Consider the following 24318-nt stretch of genomic DNA (forward strand, 5'->3'; position numbering starts at 1 on the left):
GAGCAATAAATATGTTACGAAACAGTGGCTACACATGGGGTAGTAGCTGCTTACCTGACAGAAACATTTATCTTAAGGTATGGAAAAAAGTTACAAAATGGGGATCACAATGCAGTCATTTAAATTAACTTAAACCCAAGTCTTAGATGCATAAGACCTCCTCAAATTCTAATTCCAGTAGTGCCTGCATTTTTCCTAACATGTCAAGTTTTTCCCAAACACATTTTAAATTCCAGCCTAAATTAAGCAGTTCATGGTACTGAAGTCCTTGGCTCTGCTAGGGTTTATAAATTAGATACCCATGTCACCTAGTACCAAGCCTCAACCCACAAGGTATTTCTAAGAAATAGCTCTATTTGACAGCTCTCTTGGGGTGAGAGTGTGCTTGAATTTCTCCTTTTGAAGAAAGGATGCACTCCACTCTTTACAGGGCTACAGGTGTTCTCCAATAGGTCTTTCCATATCTGTCTTTCTTAAAGTAGGTCTACTTTGTTATCCTCATTAGGCATTAACTGTTTCATTTTCTCTATTCACTGTAAACCTACATTAATATATTTTTCTCCTAATTTTAAGGAACACAGAATGAACCATGCCATGGAAGCACAGAGAAGCTCCAGCTGAGGCTGAAATTCCCTAGACTAAATACTGAATAAACACACTGTGAGCTTGTTTGGTGTTTGAGTGAAGACTTTTTCCCTTCCTCCCCAATCCCACCCCCATCAGAACAGGCTTCACAGAGGTTAAAAGAAACTGAAATATGGAGGTGAACTCACTTTATCAAAAATAACATATAGATTTAGCAGGCCACAATACCTCTCAAACTGATGTTAAAATATTGGATGGTATAAGTAGCAACACCCTAAATGTATCAGTGGTTTGATATCAAGAAAATTGACTTCACTGTAGATCTAGAGTCCAAGAGCCTTCAGTCTCATAACAGATGCTTGGCAAACTGCTTTTTGCTTTTTTAAAGCTCATCTGTTTTATCCTTCCAGGTTCTGAAATCAGATGGTAAGGAATTGTATAATGCAGCCTGTTCTAAGATTAAGGAAGCAACACACATTAGGCAATGATGAAAACCAAGCCAGCTCTGAGTCTCATTTCTTACTACAACATGTTAGATAATATTCTTCACTCCTAGTTTGAATGACCACACTCCCATTAGCTGCAGAGAATGGAAACATGCACACCAACAGTTATTTCACAGGGCTGATAACATCATTTCTCTATAGGGGTAACTCTGTGCCATGTGTCACATCCAGAGCACAACTTCTTAAATGCAAAAGCTGTTGCTGAAGAGAGAATCAAGCTCATTCTGTATGGATTAGAAAAGTAAAACCAGGCAGGCCACTAAGAATAATAGTCTTGGAACCATTTAGCTGACACTTTCACTTTTGAGTGTTGGTATTTTTTTTTCTTAGTAATTTCTTTAAAATCCGCAAGGACTTAAGACTCTTTTCTGTTCATTGATAATCAATTGTTCTTCAGCTTCTAAAGGAAGATTAGAATTTTGGTTAGCATTGTATTATCTTGTTGGAATTATTACCACTATCTGGCAAGCACAAAAAGTCAACTCCCCAATTGAGAGAGAGTAAGAATGAGGACTGTGCCATGGGAAGGGAAGGGAAGCTGCCTGGGTCAAAAATCGTAATACTTTATGAAAAATACTTCATGGATGTTGCCTTCAATCTTCAAATCTTGACTGTATAGCTAATTACTAGTTTGTTGTTTCCCACTAAAATCAGAAGTGAAACCTCTTCTTCCTTTTAAAATTGACATACCACACATACAGCAGTAGAGCTATCGAAGAATAGGGCTTCCCTTGTTGCCGCCAGTGCCGCGTGCTAGTCTAAATCTTTTTAAGTGCTTATCAAAAAGAAAACAAAAAGGCTGAAGTTTGGTTTGGTAAACATTTTCCACAATATGTTCGGCTACTTTTCCTTGCACTGAGGAGCACAACTGGTACTATGCACAATGCACTGAATCCATGGAAGACAACAGAGGCTCAGTACAGGTTCTCCACAAAACTCACAGCTCCAGGGAAAGATGCTGCTGTTATAGATACAGAGCTTATAGTGTGATCACCTGATACTCAGCATAGTGAAAACAGTAAATATTAACAGCAAAACACAAGGCTATATCCTGATTATTTTTAACTTCAGCACCACTGAAAACAGAAAGCCATCGTTTCTACATCGACACCTAACATCTGTCAGCAGAAACTGTGCATCTACCACACCAGCTGGGCAGAAAAGGAGTGCAGAGCCTATATTATCATCGTGCACCCTGTATTTCTGCACATCCCTGCCATATTAATATTCTGGCATAGCTGCCTTTCTTTAATTCCTTACTGAATTTTTATTTCTTGACTGCCTGTCAATGAAGCTTGAAATGACCTTAAAAGAATTTTTTAAAACATTAATTTTATATTTATACATGAAGTTCAGGCTTGCCTATTTATGGCCTAAGCTTCTCTTCAATCATCTTTCAAAAACTGGAAAAAGGCATTCCAGTATTCTTACGTTCCCACAAGTGAAACTGATTTAATTCCATTTTTACTTGGAATCTTTCTTCTTTGAATTGCCAAGTTCGTACGCCAGCTTTTCTGTTAAGGTCCCGCATGAAAAACAAAAAACAACAACAACAAAAAAAACCCCAACCAAACCCTGATAACTTCTGAATGGTAAACTGCTGACATTTTATATTAAGGAATAATAAAATAGAAACAGACATCAACACCACGTATCATCAAGACTATTGGAATCAGTTTCTCCTGACAGAAGAAAAAGAAGGAGCATTATGCTTTTAAAAACCTGTGCATTTGAAGAGGTCAGGATCAGAACTTCTATAATATATAAAATGTATTAGTTGGCAGATGTATGATATTACAGTTACCCAGTTTCATACAAAACACCTGCTACTAAGATGGCCTTATTGGTCATTTCACGTGCTCATTGGACCAATGTGGTTTGTGCTCTCCATTAAATAAAAAAAAAAAAACACAACCAAAAAAAATTCAACCAAAAACCACCCAACAAACAGGATATATTTAGTAATTTTAAATGTCACTTCTATAACACCCTCTAAATGTAAAGTTTGCATATTGTAGCGATCAACTTCCTCTGATATAATTTATTAAATAGTGCCATCCAGTGGTGACTCTTATCACAATGAAATGCTCTATAAAAACCATGTTAACACTAAGTGTTTAACCATTCATGCAATTACAGAAAGCAAATATTTCAACAGTTTATATGAATGTTTAGCTTATAGATCAGCTGAAGTTTGTAACAATACTAAATTCCTGACGATATCGTGGCATGGTTTATGTTAGTTACAGAGACAATAGTAAACATTCATTCTCTGCTACATGAAAAGACACATTTAATGGGCACTGTAGGGCAACAATGCCAGTCCTAAATTCTTTGAAATCCTTGATGTTAAAATTTTTACTGTCAGAGGTTCTGAGTATGCAGAAGGGTAGGCAAGACAGTGAAAAGAAGTGACCTGACTATTAAATTTAATTCTACTAATTCAGGCATAACTGAACCCCCACCAAAAGGTGAGAGAATCATGATACATTTTTGCTTAATTTCCAGAACACCTTTGTATTATTTGCTACTGATGGATAACAAATATTGAACAAACATACAACAGGTTACCCCAAAAAGCATTTAAAGTGATACCAAAATCTCCTTTCCAGAGACACCTGTGGCTATTGGCTGTTTACATACCTGCAGGATTTGATGCCAAAATAAAGTACAGAAGTATATTTCTATGTAATAAGTAGAGCACTGAAGAGCTATCAGCAACCTAAGAGCTCATTCCTCTCCCCTGCTTTATAATTCTCAATGAATTGCCAGCATGAATCACAGTTCTCTTCAGATAATGAAGACTTAGAAATTTCATTATATAGTTTAGCAATATAAATCTGTCTGTCTTTGCCATTAGAAATGCCTACCAAGGAACAAAGTGTACTTCATGGAAGTACTTCAGTGCAAATACCTCTGCTTTTTTCTTTTTCTTGACATTTCACAAAAAAAAATTATAAGATGATATAGGTCATGTCTAACAGCCAAAGCCACCGTGCACAATTGTATATGTAAAGCATTATGAGCAAAGGATTTCACATGTTCAGAAATGGGCTTTGACTTTTTTATGTAAACAGTCCATATCAATAAAAGGAAGATAGTTTAGAAATGAGTACATATACTAGTATTCAGATATCCGATAGGATTATGCCAGAAAAAGGTCAAATTCACAGATTTGGTATAAACAATAGAGTCAAAAGGAAAAGTACCAAAGGACAGTACCAAAATCTTTTTAGATGGTAACATTACATGTTCTTTCTTTTATTACAATCACAAAAATGAAGTGATGGCTGGATAGCAGCAGTTATTCAAAGTAAGAAGAAATTATAATATTCTTCTAAGTTGACATACCTCAGAAGAACAAAAGGTTCTACCACCTTTGTTGTTGCCTTGTTTTTTACTCCTCTAAATACAGATTATAGCAGAATTCAGTTCAACAAAGCTAGTTCTTCCCAGATGCATTGAGGACTCACTGTCTTAAGAATTTACTAAAAAAAATGTTTTAAATTATACAATAATATGCTTAAAAAATTATCTACAGATACTTGGAGATAATTAGAAATAAGAATAATTAGGTATATTTGTAGATATAGAAAGAATATGAGCAAATTAAAAACGAGTGTTCCCATCACAAACAGCTAAATATGAAGTAAGACAGGAAAACTCTTTTTAACATCTGAAGGGATTTTTTTTTGTCCAAGTCCATTCATGGCTTTTTAGTAAAGCCTAGAGCAAGTAACAGAAAACAAAACAAAACAACCCCCGCAAAACACCAACAACCAAAAACCCCCCAAAACAACCCTCCTGCCTGAATTTCATACAAAAAAAAATTAACCTGATTAATGTTAGCAAAAGGTTACTCATTAGCCTCCGTAAAACCGTTCACAGTACTGACGACTTCTAGTCACGTAATCAAACAATCCAATTTTTCTAAAAGGTAACAAGCTCATTAGTATTTCTATTGGCTCAGTTAGTAAAGCTCTTTAATCCCTGTGTCAACAACAAAAGTCTCAGGAATGTTTTATTGATTAGCAGTTATAACACAGACTGACAGATTTCTGCCTAAAGTCTACATTAGGAGCCTGTTGAAATAAAAGCAAAAGATCCCACCCATAGCCCATGCCATACACTCTGGAGAACCTGACAAGAATTGTTAAACGTGCACAGAGCATTGCTATTAATCAATGTACAACTATGTACGGCACACCTCCTGTCCTTACTGATCAAAAAGACTTGAGCTCTGTGTCAGACTCATGGTACCATCACCCAGTGACAGCCGTGCCAGGGCGACTCGTCCAGCTCGCTACCTCGCAAGCCTGTAAGAGTTACTTGGCGTTCCGAGGGGCCTGGCAGTGCCTGCAAAACTGAAATTCAGTATCACAATTTTTCTATTTCATAATTTGGGTTTAGTTCGAATTGTGATGATAACTTTTCAGCTTTGGATGAGAACTCCGTCACACTAAAAGAAAATATTTTTAAGTGCTAAAACAAACATCAGTAATGTGTTGTATTAAAGGCTTCCAACACAAAGCAGGCCTTAACACTGAGCAAGTCCAGCCAGCCTAGAGCACCTGGACAGTCAGACATACCAGAAGTAGGAATCTCCTTGAGCACATATTCCAGCATCCCTGTGATGGAAAGTCGCAAGTGAAAGGGCTTTGGGGATCTAAGAGAAAGAACATCTCACCTACGGTCTCCCCATATCACGCTTTAAAATATTGAAGCACTTAAAACTGCTTTGATACCTGAAGAACTTTGATAACTTTGCTGAACTTTCTTCAGTTAATATCTTAAAGATGTTTCACTTAAAGACATCAAAACCAGCCTGCTGAAATGAGCAAAACCTTTCTCAGATACTAGAATGATCTGTGCTACCAAAACTTTTCCTCTAGAGTATCAGACATGGTGAGAACAGATAAGTTACTACAATCTCCACTATGATTTAAAGTGTCTGGCTTCCCAGTTGAGTTGAAATTGAGAGAAAAAGTGACTTTTGCAAAGAAGGTATCCAATGAATGGGTGATTAGAAGGTAAAAATGGGAGAGTAGGACCCTGAAAAGAGAAATCTGAAATTAAATGCAAAACAGCACCAGGTAAGTAAGGTAGAAATGCATCACACACAGCCATGTTGACATACCTTGGTCTTAATCTGCACTTCCTTGCATTTTCAAAGCTCTAAACTTAATAGAAGATCTAATCACATAAATGGTGCTAGAAACTGTGGAGGCTTTTATTTTTCATTTATTTATATAGTGTGTATGTAAATACACACACACAAAATCTCTTCGGACAAGGGATGAGGATTAACAAACTGGTAATACCTGAGAAACTGAGCCTGCACCCATGTTTCCGAGGAAAAGTTTAATGCATTAAACCACTACATTAGTACTGCAGTTCCATATCAGTTGAAAAGCATGCTGCTTGATAAAGTTAGGATATAAAAGTGAGAGAGAAATGAGAAAATTATATCATTTCACCTACAGCTGCCTATTTAAATGTTAAAAATAGCAAACTTTACAGATTGACTGTCTTGCTGTTACAGAGTGGCTAACAGTCCTAGTGAGAACCCATTGACCCCCTCTGCTCCAGCATAAGTAAAGAATAAAATGTCAGCATTATGTGGAGATAGAACTGCGTTCTCTTGCTTATATTTCTCCACTTGATGGAATAGATCTAAAAAAACCCAGCAGCCTACAGATCATAAAAGTGCTCATCACTTTAAACTAGTGGGCACTGGGCTACCATCCAGGTTAGGTCCCTTCCAATGTCAAGTACTCTGTGATTCTTTGAACTCTAGCAGAGCCCTCTTTCTCTTACATTGCCATATCATTACTTCAATGCAAAACTAATTTTCAGTGTTTCTTTTGACCTCAGAAACATTACAGGAGAGAAAGAGAAGTAAGACTGTACAAAGCTTATCTGAATGTCTGGTAGTAGTTTGTGCACAACATAGCATCAGTACAAACAGATGCCCTGGACTTTGCCTTCTAGCTTTTCATCTGCTAGATCACAACAAATAGATCCCGATTTTTAGTGGCATATTCCTTAACATGTCTAACAATCATTACGCCATTTCCACACCCACGATGTGGAAGCTTCAAGTTGCCCAACAGGAGATGCTGCAGAAAGTCCTGGAGAATAAACTGCTCAGAGTCCTTTCCCATCAAGTCAAGCTCAGTACCATTAAAATAGAGCTCCTGATGCCCAGCCCCACCCAGTTCTCCACGCTGCCTCTTTGCTCCATCATTCCAGGCACAATTAAGTACCCTGACTCTCCCTATGGTCAGAAAGTCAGGCATCCCAAGGCAGGGATATTTCAGGCCGCACATTAGCATAAGTCTACATAAAAGTCTTTCAGGATTTTACTCTTATGCCTGCACTAACATTGGCATAATGATTCACAGATGTAATATTACATCATCCAACCTTACAGTTATTGCCAGAAAGTACATTGCACCTATGCACACATTAGTAACAGAAACTAGTCAAACATAATAGAGCTAAAATGTATAAATAATTATAAGATAAATTAGGCTGTTTCTGAAATCGCTATGCCCTTTTATCTACAAGTGAATAGCTCACCTGTGTAAATTACATCTGATAATAATTTTAACAGTGAGCAATCCTGCTTATAAATTTGTCAGTAAAAGCTATACTGGCCAAACACCATATATTCAAAATGACAAAATGCAAGATTTTGGAATAAAACTAAATATAGGATTTTCATTTATAACATACTTGCATTAAGTTGTGTACTTTTTCTGTATGCAACTCCTTAGAAATTGATTACCCTTTTATAAATTTTCTTTTAAACAACGAAAATAAACCAGAAAATTAGTCACCCAAAATCCTGTAAAAATTAATCTAATGGTAACCTTAATGAACTTCATTTTTTTATAAGCGTGAAAATTTAAAGTAATTAGTTTCTTCTATCTGTGCCAAGAGAATTAGTAATGTATTAATTATTGTAGCATAAAAGGCAGAATAATATAACTGTTAATTAAACTCAAAATGTTGTTAAATAATTATTCTCAGGAACATAGATTTTACTAATTAAAGTATTATTGCTAAATATTATAATTTCTCAAGTTATTTTATACAAATAGTATTCAATTCTTAATTAAATAATCAGTTGAACTGAAATAGTCAGATAATAGAAGCTTTGTAGTGTGGAAACAATTATGACTAGTTGCTTATATATTTTAAAAGCAAATGCTTCTGCCCTAAAAACGTTTTGGTATTTGATAAATATTCATCAGCAGCACCTCCAGTGAATTCAACGCATTTACTTATCACTTAAATCAAGAGGCAACGTGCAAGTGTACTTAAAGCTGGAAAGCTGGTCTAGAACGAATAAACTATTTCAAGGTATTCATCCAAATTAGTTGTACAAGTAAGTTTGCAGGATCAAGCAGATCAGTTTGGCAGTGACCTGCATCGAAATGTTCTCTTCCTCCTTTATCTCCTTCCTGCCTGTAGGTGATGGCAATTTGATATATAATGAATCTATTACTTAAAGAGGAATTGCTTTTAAACGTAGATTGGTCTACCTTTCATAAGCATGCACTTAGTTCACGAAGTGACTATACAACAAGACACAACAAAAGGCAAGGAAAGGAAAAGTTTTCCTTGGAACAGCAAGCTTTCACCACAGCTTGATAATTAGTGGTATCTCCATTATTCTCTGTCAGCTTTCTTATCAAACTAAAAACCAAGAATTATAAACTTTGTGATCTCTCAGCACAGTAAGTTTGTAGGTAATACTGGATCTTACAGTGGCAGAGTCAAACTCCCCCATTTATCTTACACTCACTTCAGTCAATACCGGCGTTAAGTTTATCTGTGTTCAATGGCACAGTCAAGTACTACATTTTCCAGAACTTTTTGAAATTTTTGAAGACTCCTGTTTGTGCTATCAGAAACATGCCATTTCTCTATAGGAGTTAATGATAGTTTAACATTCAATAATAATAAGAGTTTGAGTATTCTGAGCATTTTCATGTAACATTACACACCTCCTGTAAAGAGTTCAAGTAATTAAAAATCATAGGATCATAAAATAGAATGCTTTGGGTTGGAAGGGACCTTTAGGGGCCATCTAGTGCAACCCCCCTGCAGTGAGCAGGGACACCTTCAAGGAGATCAGGTGGCTCAGAGCCCCGTCCAACCTGACCTGGAACGTTTCCAGGGATGGAGCATCGACCACCTCTCTGGGCAACCTGGGCCAGGGTTTCACCACCCTCATATGAAAAAATTTTTTCCTTATATCCAGTCTAAATCTTCCCTCCTTTAGTTCAAAACCATCACCCCTTGTCCTGTCACAACAGGCCTTGCTAAAGAGGTTGCCCCATCTTTCTTATAGTCCCTCTAAGCACTGAAAGGCCGCAGTAAGGTCTCCTGCAGCCTTCCCTTCTCCAGGCTGAACAACCCAAGCTCTCTCAGCCTGTCCTCGTAGGAGAGGGGTTCCAGGCCTCGGGTCATTTTTGTGGCCTCCTCTGGACTCGCTCCAACAGTTCCATGTCCTCCTTATGTTGAGGGCTCCAGAGCTGGACGCAGTGCTCCAGGTGGGGTCTTACCAGAGCAGAGCAAAGTGGCAAAGTTAAAAAAAGCCAGTTAAAGTTATGAATGTGCTTAGGTATTTTATTGCCTATAGCACTGATACAGAAAACCTCTTTAGCATTAAGCATGAGTCTAAGTCTTATTGATAGGATTTGAATGCACAGAGAAATACTTGAAATAGAACTACTGCCCCAAATTAAAACAGAGTTTGACACTACTTTATATCCAGAGTAATCTAGTTTCAACCCACAACAGTATTGATCATTGACAAATTGCCATCAAGTTCTGTAGGCCACAGGCATGGTCTATTATCTGTACAGAGTGGAAGAGAAATAGGACACAAAGGAGAAAAGGTAGCAAGAGAAGGAAGGCAAAGCCAGAATGTGTGTAGCCAGAGATGCCCTTGATTTCAGGAGCAAAGAATGCATACTGAATTAAAACAAATAGAACTGCATAGTGGAGGTAACCGTCCCGCATCATCGACATCTTCCCTGACAGGAACAAATTTGCAAGCCTCTACAGTTTGGCAAGGCACTTTCATAACAACAAACACCACAAACAAAGCAAACAAAAAACCCCAGCCAAACCCCTGAAACCTACAGGGGTGATCACTGCTTTCTTTGGCCTGTACAAATCCCTGATATGAGCTTCCCTGGGAGTTTAAGGTAATGTTTCTGCTCCTTAAAATGAACATATCCACCCTGAAAGCTATCCTACTAATATAGCATAGTATATGGTATGACCACTATGGTAATTTTACTCTGTAATTTAAACACATCATATCTAATATGAATGAAGGAAAAAGAAAAAAAATTATCTTTGCTTGGGATATTTTTTCACAAAGTATGTCAACCATGAAGAAAGACTGTCCAAAGCCATGAAGGCTGGTTTTATGTTCAAAGCGCAAGCTCCACTGCTCCTGCCAAATGTAAAAGATTCCCTAAGTAACCAGTATCATCTTCCAAAATTACATAGGAGGCTTACTGAAAAGCTTGCTGAATGACAATGAATTCCCTATAGTGTGGGGATTATAAATACACAGACAACATTTCCAAGAGCCATAAGTAGTTTCCAGACTTGACAACTCTAAATATAAAAGGTCCTGGAAGATTACCTAGGCAAAAGCCTCTGAACTTGGTGGACAAGAGAAAATGTGAGCCAGTAAAATGGAGAAAAATGTATAAAATTATTTATTGCAGTCTAAACAGAAAAGAAATACTGACTCTTGATGCATATTTATAACCTGTTCTTCTGGGAAGAGCAGAAATAAAACAGCTGAAACGGTGGTCGTTCACCTTATGTCATTACTATGTCCCTTCCAGGAGGCTGCAAAAAATACTGCTGTGCTGGTAATCAGCTACAACCAGTTAAAGAATCACCCTGTTAAAAGAGTATTAAAAAATAGCAATTTTGGTACGTGTGCCATCAGGTCCTCCAAAGCATGTGAAACACCATGAGGTTGCTGCCGTTGCATTAAGTGAAGGACTCCATCCATGTACACACATGCGCTTCTGCAGATTATGAGACAATCTTTACACAACAATTTTTCCTCTCGATCTAGCCTCTTTTTGCTCAAAGCATCCAGGGCACAAATAAGAAGAGCTTTATCAAGTAAAACCTGTTGTAACCCAGTACCATGAAAGGTACTAAGAGTAGTTGCCAAGAAAAGTGTAAGGGCACACTGCCAGCATTCAGTGATCTATGAGATCTCAACACGTTCATGAGCCAGAGAGACCAGAAATAGCTGACGGATTTTCCTTCCATGAATCCTGAACTCTTTGTTCAATATTCGGTTCCAGCCTTTATTTACTACCTACTTTTCAGATCCACATCTCAGATAAAATCATCACGTTTTTAATGGAAGCTTCAGTTGATAGAGCAAGCAATCTGCACTTCAATAACTTAAAACACTTTTGAGAAAACATGATCCAAACAAAACAGACTTTATAACATCAGAGTTATTTTTCATTTCACACAAATAATTTATTCTCATCACCTGTGAATACTGCAAAAATGATTGCTGTTAAGGAAAACCAAGCACTGAAACTGCCTAACAAAATATCTGCGTGCAGAAACTGAGCACAGAAGTACAAGGAACAAGAACTCTCCTAAGCATCACATTGTTACCACAAGGAATAAGGTGCTTTCTGAAATTTTAAACATGACAATATTGCTTTGAATTTCAATTTTGACACAGATAGTCCCTCCACGTAATCATGTGCTATACACAACAGCAGCAACTGGAACAGTATTTATGTTACTCTCTTCTTTGGTTGTATGGCAGCATGAATTAGAATCATAGAATCATTAAGGTTGGAAAAGACCTCTAGGATCATCAAGTCCAACCATCAACCCAACACCCCCCGGCCTCCTAAACCATGTCCTGAAGTGCCATGGTTTTTGAACACCCCCAGGGACGGTGACTCCCCCACCTCTCTGGGCAGCCTGTTCCAGTGCCTGACCGTTGGTTCAGTGAAGGCATTTTCCCTAATACCCAATCTAAACCTCCCCTGATGCAGCTTGAGGCCATTTCCTCTCATCCTGTCACTGGTGACTGGGGAGAAGAGACCAACCCCTGCCTCGCTACAGCCTCCTTTCAGATAGCAGTGGAGAGCGAGAAGGTCTCCCCTCAGCCTCCTCTTCTCCAGGCTAAACACCCTCAGCTCCAGCAGCTCATTGTGCCTCTTGTAGTGAGGGACACAAAACTGAAGACAAATTAATTAGTTTTTTTTGGAGTAGCGAAGTGATCGTGATCGTAGATTCTTGTAGAAAAAAGGAATCTATCAAATTTTTGCAACATAAAGGTGTAATTTGTGTTAAAGAGGTGCAAAAATTCTGCCCCTTGAGGCACCTCTTAGGCTTTGGGGTTTTGTTTGTTTGTTTGTTTGGGTTCTTTTGTTTTGTTTTGGGTTTTTTTTTTTTAAAGTGTTAACACAGAAAGCTTTCATTAAGTGCCATTTAGTTACACTGACTTAATCCTTTCACTGTAGTCCTGAAACAGGACAGACATAGAAACACACTGGGAAGGAGAAAAGGAAACAATACAACGCACAGCAAGCAATCCAAAGAAACCCTAGCACACCTGTATCTCAGAATTTCTTGTGCATTAGTTTTTCTTCTGAGTGGAGACTGGTAAGAGACATTACTCTCTTAAAGAAAAGGCAGAATACTAAGAATACATTAACTTCATATGTAATGCATATGTTCTCAGTAAAACATAGATCAGTCTCCTGTGGGTATATGGATATATGAAAACACGATTTTGTTCAACCTGTTACAATATTTACAAACGACTACAACCCAAGAGGAAATCATTTATGCTCCTATGTTCCTCGGAGGCAAGCCAGAAAATGAAGATTTTTGAGGAAACAGTCTTACTACTGAAGCACCCCAAAGGAGGGGGGTGGGGGGGGGGTGGGGGAAGGGCTATTCCACCATAGTCAATACTGCCATTGAGGATTCTGTCTTGGTATCCACTGTACCCTCACAGGCACAAGCTCTGGTCACTAATGCTCCAGAAATTTGCCTCCTTAACCTCAACCAAAGCTTTTACCCCGTTTCTCTCACACAACAAATTAGTTGCTGGGGTGTGACCATACCATTTAAGAAATGCACAGACTAATAAACATTTGCTGTAGTATTTCCGAGTGGCACAGTCTGAAAGAAATAAGCAAGATAAAGAGAGAAAATGAATATTCAATGGCACCATTAGGTTTTTTTAGCTTTACTTCAAGGTAACAGCGATTACAAGGGATCAGTTAATACACAGACTTAGCAGTCCATCCAGAAGTGATTCCACAGCAGATTTACAAAGCCCAGAAGATGCAGGATACATCCAAAGTTACCAGGAACCATTTTGCTTTAAAAAGGATTCAAATCTAGGTCAGGTACTCATAACAGCTTCTTTCTTTCTTTCATATAATTTTCACATTCCTTTGCAGCTGAGAGAATAAAAATGTCGACATGGTACCAGCATCGCATACATGGTGTCAGACACAAAACAGCTTGAAAGCTTTACAGATTAAGAGAACCACCAAGCTGAGAGCTGGTGACAAAGATGGCTGAATAAGTTTCCTATATTGATTCAAGTCTGGAAATAATCTATCCCAGATCCACCAGCTGAAAGTTCACAATTTTATGGAAGAGATTTGGTGGTCCTTATATGTGGAGTACTGTGATAGCAGTGCTTTAACCATGAAGCTGTTCTTACTTCTTTTAATCTATTTTTTAGTTTTTAAACTCCTTTGTCATAAATGATCCCAGAATATCTTACTTGCCTGGAGCTTGGCCTTTAAATTAGAGATTCACACTATCAAGGGTAACTTTTTCTACACGTAATTTCCTCAGTCCCAGATTAACATGTACCTGTACATGAGAAATCTCCTTGACTTATTTCTTATGCAGTAGCACTCAGCAGGTGTTTTTGACCTTTTACATACCAGGATATCATGTTATGACTTCACATGAAGATGTGACTGCTGAAATCTCTTCATGAACCCCAGGTTCTTACCACTGATGACAACGTGTTTTCATGTGTTTGTAACTGTGCTGTTTAACTTTCAAGACTGAGTAGAAAAATTTGCTTTCACCACTCTTTGTGTTCCAAATGAGAAGGAAGACAGAGCCTTGCACACTTTATTTTTCGAAGAATAAGCATAATCAGATATTCTGCCAATCCCATATTAACCTACTTTACACCCAAAAAAGCCTTTTTTGGTTATTTTTTATTTTCATATCATGTATTATAATAAATATGATCATTATCCTGCAAGTTCAAGCTACATTATTTATTTTGAAATGGCAAATATTACACTCCTTTTGGGGAAATACAGTGATCTACTTAAAGAGTATAGGAAGGGGGGCAGAAAGTAGTTGGTGGAAAGAAATCTATAAATTCGAAGTATTTATCATCCTTTCCAGACAAACGAGCACTGACAACTTCCTTGCATTAATGGTTTAAAGTTCAAGTACTCACTCACCTTCAAGTCCTCAGTGCCCTTTCACCCTTCAATACTCATCATTAATATATAAATTTCTACTCCAGTCCTCCCTTTCTACAAATGCTTTCTTCTGTTCAGTTTCTACATATACTTGGATTTTCTGACAGCTCGTAAGACTGGAAGGTCTGTTTCCTTATGTGAACATGAAATGATATCAGAGAGAAACAGGAATTTCCAGCTACTGGAGACAAGTGCCTATGAAGATCACGCTCATTTCTTGTAGCTCTCATTAAGAGAGACTAGGACTGTCCTCTTCCACTACCAGTCACTCTTACTTTATGACAAAAAATACAACATCAAAATTATTTATTCTGAAAGTCGGTTTCTTAAATTTAGCTACGGGTTTTGTCTGGATGCCAACACTGATGTGAAACACAAGGTTTTGGGGATGCAGTGCTGTACTACAGGTCTGAACTAGAGAGTGAGATAGTTACTAAGTAACAGGATACTCACTTAGTGGTACTTACTAGCTTGGGAAAAAGGTGCTAAATCCCATTAATTAGCTCTGAAAAGCAGCAGAAAACAGATACACCTTCTGGGCCCAGAGTGCTCTGTTCCAGCCTTGCCTCAGCAACCTCCACACCATATCACTTTATAATGTGCAGCACACTGCCCTTCAATTTATATTTCAGCTTGTTGATGGTACGATTCCAACACAAGGTTTCCCTGGCTTGCTTTGTCCTCCTGTAAGAGGATGAGGAAAGCGTACTTTTTCAAAGTAGCTGAGGCATTCAGCTCCTGCAAGGCACTGGATAGGATAAAATCTTAAAGCAGGGACAATCCTGCTTTGGAATAGTTTTTCCATCACCACCAGATGCCAATTTCAAGCTTAACAATGCAGCAAGCATATGTTGTTTACCTACTTTGCTTGTTATTATCTCTTCATGCCAAGAGGGTCAAAGGCAGCCATTATTAGAGGAAATGCAGTGCATTTTTTATTAATATAATGCATCAGAAAATTTAGACTGAGCATTAAATGTAAACATGGGTACAAAAGGCCAGCAATTTTTAAATGCTGCTTACAACTTAACAACTGTTTCTCATGTTGATTTGGCAATACAAACTAAACCTCTGCAGTCTAAGTAACAGAAAACCTTTCTATATTATTTCAAGACAATCATTTTGGTAAATGCAAAAACCCATCCTCGCCACATGCAAAGCTACTTGATAAAGAAATAGGATTTTCATCATTAAAGTCTTGTGCTGTAGCTGTATTTTAAATTTTATGAAATGCAACATATTTCTTGAAACAAAATATGCACCTTTTTTTGCAATAGAAAAATCGTAGTGTAGAAATATAAATTACGATGTCAGAGCTTTGCTTTGCTGGTTTGATCAAATCACAGTTTCATCATAGTTTGGTTACCAAATCAGAATGTCTTTAGCAACTACCACTTGACTACAAAAGGGCAATTTATAGCTAATGCTTTCATGTACCTATTAATAAAAGATCTGCCAGGGTCTGTGGCAAAGGAATGAAAATATTCTTTAACCATTTGACAACTCTGGTGTTCAAAAAACCATGCTTAAAGTAACACAGAAACTTTAAATGCCTAGGATGCTGGATATGACTTTAACGTATCAGCTACAATATTTAGCTAACAAATTACAACATTAACTATTATTTACAACATTAACTATTGTTACAACAATATTTAGCTAACAAATAAAAACAAATGCATAGTCCATATTATGTATATTCTGGGTTTTGTTACACAGTTTGAGAATTCTTAAGATTTCTGTTGAAGTCGCACTAATGGCATTAAATGCAATGTATAACCTTTTGTTAAAAGCACTGGAAACTCACTATGTTTTAGCTTATGTTTTAAAAAGGGGAATCTTCTCTCTCCCCCTCAACCCAGATTTTCACTTTTAGTACAGAATGTTTTCACAGGTTTTCTCTGCCTCCCCACTTCAGCCAGTGAGAAAAAGGGGTCTGTGAAAGCAATGTGTTTGTGTAGGTTGGTTCTCAGAGACTTCAAAGACTTGCCTAGAAGCTTCTCCCATGAGTTCATGGGGACCCATTCCAAGTTTCAGCGTTATCCAGCTACCGATGAAGTAACTGCAATGGTAAAAACGTCTGCAATTTTCACATAACTGGGAAATGGGGACTTATGTCAAGACATAAACTTTCAAAATGTCTGTCTCTTCCTCAACTTTTCTGAGGAATGTTAACCCCAGGAACTCCAGAAAGTGCTATAATAGATGCCTATTCTCTTTTATGCCCTAGTGGAAATGCTTCAATATTTGGGGAAAATTGCCATTGTCACCTCCTTCTTGCAGACACTTTCAAAACTTCAGCTGTTTTTCAGATACTGTGTTTAGAATAAATAGGATTTAAACTAGAAGAAAATCTGATTTGTGGACAGCTCTCCTCTCTACTCATCGTCTACTTAAAATTTCCAGTGTGCTAGAATTGAATCTCACAGTCAAAAAAGAAAGGAGCTCGATATTCTTCTTACAGCAACCAGAAGGTTTAACACAGACGATATGGGATGATTGATGGCATTCTTCATCATCATTACCTCTGAGAACCACTGTTAGTAACCTGAAGAGGATAATAAACCTCTGGAAAGTGGGGTATCTAGTCAGAGAGAGTTGATCTTGTCTTACAGAGCTTGACATTGGATTAAACAACTATTTTCTATTATTTGATACTGTCTCCTCTTATGATGCCGCACTGATTTCTCTGATTAATTCTTCTGTGGACACTACAGGATGAGAAGGCACTCAGTCCTCAGTGGTGGACAGCAAAATTAAGTACCAAACCTGTTTTTTCTCCTGCACACTAAAACAGAAAATTCCAAAGCTGTTTCATTCACCACCACTTGCTTCTCTGGTTCTACTGTCCACATATTAAAGCTGCATTTGATTGTCTAGCATCATTTCCATTCACCATCAGAGATTGTCTAGCATCATTTCCATTCACCATCAGAGACGAGATTGTTAACAGTGAATGCTTATGGAGAACTGCCATACTGTTCCCCTGATAACCAAAAGCTGACTAACAGCCATAGCCTGCAATGACAGGGCAGGAAAAGGACCACACATGTAAACGTCAAGGCTCCCTGCCTTGCTCCTATACCATGAAACTCTGACATATCTTACACTACCTACGGAGGCTCAAAACCAATAAAAATTGTAATCCTGGAAAGAATCCATCCCACCCTATGAACCTCCTTACCATCTTTCTTCTGATTTTTAAATGGCAGTGAATGAACTTCTGACAATTTGAGCAAAGGTGTATTAAACCTTAGTCTGGACAAACTGCATGACAGGGGGAATAAGACAGACAGATTCTAGTTCTGTTTACCCTTTTATGTCTTTTCCCCTACATTTAAAAGTAGTTACACATATTTTTTCAATTTTGCAATAAAAACTGCAAAATCATTGCTGAAAAAATGAGGTCAGCTGTTCCTTCTGCTACACTCAATACTAGTAATGGGCAGTAAACAAAGCAGAACCAACATCCCTAAGTTATTTTGCACGCAGTAAAAAGGATCTCCCCCACACACATCCCCCCTCTTTCCTTACAGGGGTTATGATCCTGGACTTAAAACAGAAGGTAAAAAATAGTAATTTTGGATTTTCCATTTGTTCTGGTTTCTATCAGAGAATTTATTTCCAGGTTTCCTCCTCCTGAGCAGGCTGCTAACATTCCCTGTGGCACTCAGAGCTCAATATCAAGTTCCCTTTGGAATACAACAGAACAATCAAATGTGTGCTCTCATTTAGACACCAGCTAACCTCTGCCAGCAATTGACAGCTTGGCTTATGAAAGGCCTGACCGTTTGGGCTACATTTGTTAGAATACTCCTCTTAAAAGAGGGCACTGTCATCTAGGGGCCTGTTCCTCACTGTAAGAACACTAGGTTATAGCCTTCCCTGTTCCTTGTATTTTCATCATTAACGTTCTGGACCTTACATGCTGAAAATGTAATTCTAATTTTCTCCTCTTGAAAGATACACAATTTCTTTCTTTATTTAGCCCTTCACAAGCTGATCATATCTAAATGGAACCCTGTGCTCTGAACCCTAAAGTAATAGTCAGATGTGCCAAGGTACCATTAAACAGAGTTATTGTCTGAATTTTCCTCCTGTTCTGCAGCCTAGGGCAAAGTCTGTGTGTGGTAGTTTCATACGCCATCTACTAATTGGTGGTAACTCAATCGGGAAAAAAAAGTGGCATTACCTCCCGAAGGACAAGAGCAGGTTACTTTGATTTTTCAAAGTAGGTCATCCCCTCTTCAAATGAAGAATGACTGACATTCAGAAGTAACACTAATACAGCAGTAGCAGCTGTTGTCAAGAATGTCAGCTCCTTCCAGCTTTGCAATACTGCAATGACATTTTATACCTGCCTTGTTTTGATCTACTGCAGATTTAAAATGATTCGGCACATACCTTTACATGCCAGTACCTCCCCACTGGGATGTCAGCAGTCACCGTCACTTACAACTTTGTTACATCAATATCTGTCAGTATGCAGCTTAAGAAAGTTCGTATTTTCCACTGTTGGCTATCACTTTCTGTGCTTCTAACTTTCAACCGGTAACTTCTACTTCTCAGTCACACATAGTCAGAATGCTTTAAAACGCATGCTTTAACACATAAGCCACAAAAATTATGGATAAAAAGTGACCCACAGAAATTCAGTGATTTCAACATTCAGCTATTCCCATCTGTAATATTTCAGGAAAAGCTATTTCGAACCTTCTAAAATTTAGCAGGACTTTCTCCACCTCCCAGTCAAAGGTTTTCCCAGAAAGACTTGTACAACCAGGTTTATAACTGTAGGGAAAGGTGGCACATTATCCAATGAACACCATAAATTAGTTTTCCAGTGTATAAAATTTTTTCTTACTGTATGGAAAGGCTCACTTAGCATAATTATGCCAAAAACATAATTTAAGGACAACATTAGCTCAGTTTGGGCGGGGGGGGGGGGGGGAAGGGAGAATCAATCCCCCAAATTTCAAAGATCAGTGTAAAAATATAACCCCCAAATTGCTGAAGGCCAACAAAAAAAAAAGGGGGGGGTTGGCAAAAGAAACTGAAGTTACTTTTGAAAGAATCATTAAATCTTAATGGAATCTCATCAATTATGAATTGTTGAGGAAGGCAATCCTTGCTCACATCGTCAAAACAGCTCATATATATGCTGGTTAATACTGTCTTTCCACTTACCAGGAAAATATGCATAAAAGAAATAAGGAACTTCATCCTTCCAAAAGCCAGTTTAATTTGGCTAGTCTTGCTGTTCCCATAATGGTCTAAGTACACAAGCATGCCCCAGTTTTCTCAGCTTGGGTTTTTTCCTTTCTGCGTTGTGCAAGACCCACTTCAAGTGGCAAAATTCAGTAATTTCCGTGATTTATTTGTAACTTTGCTTATACAAGTTGAGCACAAATGGGGCCTGACTTTCCATGAATTCTCTCCAGATCTGAAAGAGGGACTGTGAGATTAAAAGCTTTCCTACTTATTTTACAATTATGGTAATTAGTCTAACAAAAGATACTCTATTACCAGACTTGTTCTGACATATGGCTTCAGAAATTTTGTTTAATTTGTAAATATACACATACCCCACTTAACAGAATATTCTCCTTTCTACATCGTAAAATTCCATCATGAAGTTCATTCACAGACCAAATCACAGTTTAAAGTACTGACTGTTACATTTTGCATTCAATTCCAGATCGCAGATACTGCTTTTTGACTGTGGATTTGTGATACCATTCCTGTAAGGAAAAGGTACCTGTAGGTCCTCCTAACTTCATAGAATTCATCAAGTGCTCAATGTTTTTTGACATGACACTAAAACCAAACTCGAGAAAGTCTCCAACAACAAAACTAAGCCCTCCCCAAACCACAACCTCAGGGTTTCATTTCTGCAACTCTGAAATTTATGAACAGTTCTATTTTGATAAACTATAATTTTCTAGGTACACAGAAGTTTACAGTTTTTAAAAACTTAGAGCTTAAAGTGTATCCACAGGCTGATTAATGACACCCTCTCTTCACTTCAAATCTGGATTGAAGTGCACAGATTTAGGCATGTACTTCATATAATTTTGCCCTATTCTTTAAAGAAGCTTAACTGATTTTGAAGATCTCTGAGCTGCAATGATTTATGACCGTTATTCTGACAGGCTTAAATTAAAATCCAGTGTTGAGTGCTAATATTAGCAGCACCTTGCTGAGAGGTCTTTAGCCTAAAAGCTTGCAACTCTTGTGGGCGGGGGGCGTGGAACAAAACAAGCATTTTCAACCATTCCACTAATGGTTTGTAACTTCTGCCATTTTCAGTAACCCCTGAAACAAGGGTTCCATTCTCACTTGTTGGGGTATTGGAGGACTTATTTTTTCATGTACACAGTACTGTAGAATATTAGAGTGAAACTGGATACACTAATTTTACTCATGTGATCAAGTACTTAAACAGGAATGTCATCAGTTGAAACACCTGCTAAAGCTAGTAGACAGCACACACACAAGCTTTAGTATCTGTTCTGCAGGTGACAGCAGGACTACAAAAAACAGCGATTAAAAATAGCTTTTCCAAGCACTGTAGTGAGAAAGTCCTTGTGCACACTGAATTCAGACAAAATCCAAACTGAACACAAAGGTCCTGCTTTTGTAAAATGGGTCACTGATCTACTTAATCCTGGGAGAGCAAGCTCCCCTTGCATACGTTGACGAATCAGACTTGATGGCACTGAACTATGAATGACTGAAAAAGGAAAACTCCCAAACAGCTGCTGTTTGACCTCACTGACTGGTACTAGTCCTTGCTATTTCCAGAGCGTATTAAGGAAAATTCTGTTACTCTGATATATGGCCATCCCCTTGACATAAACTGCATTACGTTTCCTTTGATGGCATATGTTTCAAAGAAAGAAAACCTGTTGATATTTTATGGTAAATAACACTCCCTGGAATTCTCTTCCATAAAAATACACATAGCAAGCACCTTACAAAGCAAGCAGAGTTTGCCCTAGTCTCAAAACTAGCACTTGATCATAAGATGCCTTCTGAGAGTCCTGTTCCCTTTGCTATCTGATACGTGCTTGTAATATTTTGATTTCTTTAATTAAGCCTTGTGTCATTTCTACTACTAACCACTATTTTGCTCTATGCTGAAAATGATTCAATATCACAGAATCCCAGGTTGGAAGGGACCTCAGGGATCATCTAGTCCAACCTTTCTAGGAAGGGAACAGTCTAGACAAGATGGCCCAGCACCCCGTCCAGACGACTCTTGACGGTGTCCAACGTGGCCGAGTCAACCCCTTCCCTGGGGAGATTATTCCAATGGTGACTGTCCTCACTGTGAAAAATTTTCCTCTCATGTCCAATCGGAATCTCCCCAAGAACAACTTGGATCTATTCCTCCTTGTCCTCTCCATGTGACTCCACGTAAAAAGGGAGTCTCCATTGTCTTTGTAGCTACCCTTTAAGTGCTGGTACATGGTGATGAGATCCCCTCTGAGCCTCCTTTTCTCAAGGCTGAACAAACCCAGCTCTCCCAGCCTATCCTCATATGGCAGCTACCCAGTCCTTGGATCATCTTGGTGGCCCTTCTCTGGGCCCCTTCCAGCCTGTCCATATCTTTTTTGTACAGCGGGGACCAGAACTGTACACAGCACTCCAGGTGTGGCCTGACAACCACTGAGTAGAGTGGGATAGAGACTTCTTTATCTCTGCTGGTGATGCCCTTTTTGATGCAACCCATCATCCTGTTGGCCTTCTTGGCCGCAGCAGCCACTGTTCGCTCATGTTGAGCTTCCTGCCCACCAGCACCCCCAGGTCCCTTTCCACAGAGCTGCTCTCCAGCCAGGTGGATCCCAGTCTGTGCTGCACTCCAGCATTATGTTTGCCCAGGTGCATGCCCTTACACTCGTCCTTGTTGAACTTCATAAGGTTCTTGTTGGCCCACTCTTCCAGCCTATCCAGAGCTTCCTGCATATTTTTTAAAATAATGTTACTGTCCCTTGAAAAATATTAAGCAACCATTAACACTCAAATGGCTTAAAGATCAAAGGGCCCTTATACATAGAACACTGATGAGTTCAAATGCTTCCAAAGTGTTAATGCTTCATTCAATTTTCTTGGCCAACCTCCCTACCTAAGCAAGAGCTATCTACCAGACTCAGAACAGCAAGAGGATCTCATTAGTTTTGACTTTAAAATAATTCAGATTAATTTTTCCAGGGTGATGTACAAGTGAAGTTTTCCCGTAAGTCTTCCTATGTCTACCTTCTTAATTTGGAATCATTCAGCAGAATTACTATGCTATTCACCAAAGATGTCATACTCATTTAAAGGGAAGATGCACTAAAATACATTTATAAGCAGTCTGTATTAAAAAGAATAGCTTCTGATTTTCTAGGAGCTTTATAAACTATTATGACAATATTCTTACTTAAGAATGGTAATGAAATGTTAAAGCTCTCTGAAGGCTTCAAAACTTATTTTAATTGTGTGTGCATGACTGGTAATTGCTTCCCCCCCATAACACTGTGTGTGTAATTTGATTATCTTAAGCCATGAAGGACAGTAACCTTTACTTCAACACACTTTAAAAAAATCTGGCAAAATAAACTCATAAATAATTAGATCTCATCAAGACATAAATAATTCCTGACACACTACACTACTGAAAACTGACCTTATGACTAATAGTAAAATAAATATTATGGGAATGATTTATAAAAAAAAAAAACCCAAACTTTAAATATATATATATCCTCATGCAATTCTTCATTTCCTGGTGGAAATAAAACTATTCCATATTTTTAATAATACATTATTTCATTTCCTGTAAGATATTCCCTACTTACGCAGAATACTAGTAAAGTTTATAATATTTTTCCAGCATACTGTTTTTAAAGCAGTAATTCTAACTTGATATTTTCCTCCTCTCTTTCACCAAAACCTTTTATCCCCAATTGATTAATTACCATAAGAAAATACTATTATGTGCTTCAAGATAAGGGACTTGGGTGGGTGTAAGTGAGGGGAAGGACTTTAGGTTGCTTTCAGGAGAGCTGCCATGGCTCACCTTCAGGATCAGCCTTGTGAGGGGCCACAGATCAGTACTGGTGGTGTTTGTGCATCAAACTTTGGCTGCTAGCTTGGCTGGAACTCTTTTGCATGCAGTACCCTGTTAATCATTCCAACCACAGGGATCTGCTAGTTTCATCTATTTTAGAAATTCTTCATGGGTTTGGAGTAAGGAAAATAGTTTAACTAGAGAAGCCTCTAAACGCTCGCTGTCTTTGGTTCACATTTCAATCTCCCATTACACCAAAATACTTGATCTCAATATGCATTCTTTTAAAAAACACAAACACAGTCCCAAGCTTACAGTGAGAGTTGTACCTAAGAATAGATTGATCTTATGAGGTAACTAATTTATGGAATTCATTGAAGTTTCTCAAATCTTGCATCAAAACTGGGGCTACAATTAGCATGCCTGTTTCAGGATAATTTCTGTTTTCATGAATATAACAATAAATGCAAAAACAAAGGTGGGGTAGCTATATAAGGCACTGCTTTCACTAACTACCTTTTAGCAACTCATGACAAACCCACTGCGAACCAGTTAAAGTACAAAAATTCAAACTTGGACCACTTTTAAAATTCAGAAACTAGGTAAGGTCCTG

This window comes from Phalacrocorax carbo, chromosome 11, assembly GCF_963921805.1.
Source record: "Phalacrocorax carbo chromosome 11, bPhaCar2.1, whole genome shotgun sequence".
NCBI lineage: Eukaryota > Metazoa > Chordata > Aves > Suliformes > Phalacrocoracidae > Phalacrocorax > Phalacrocorax carbo.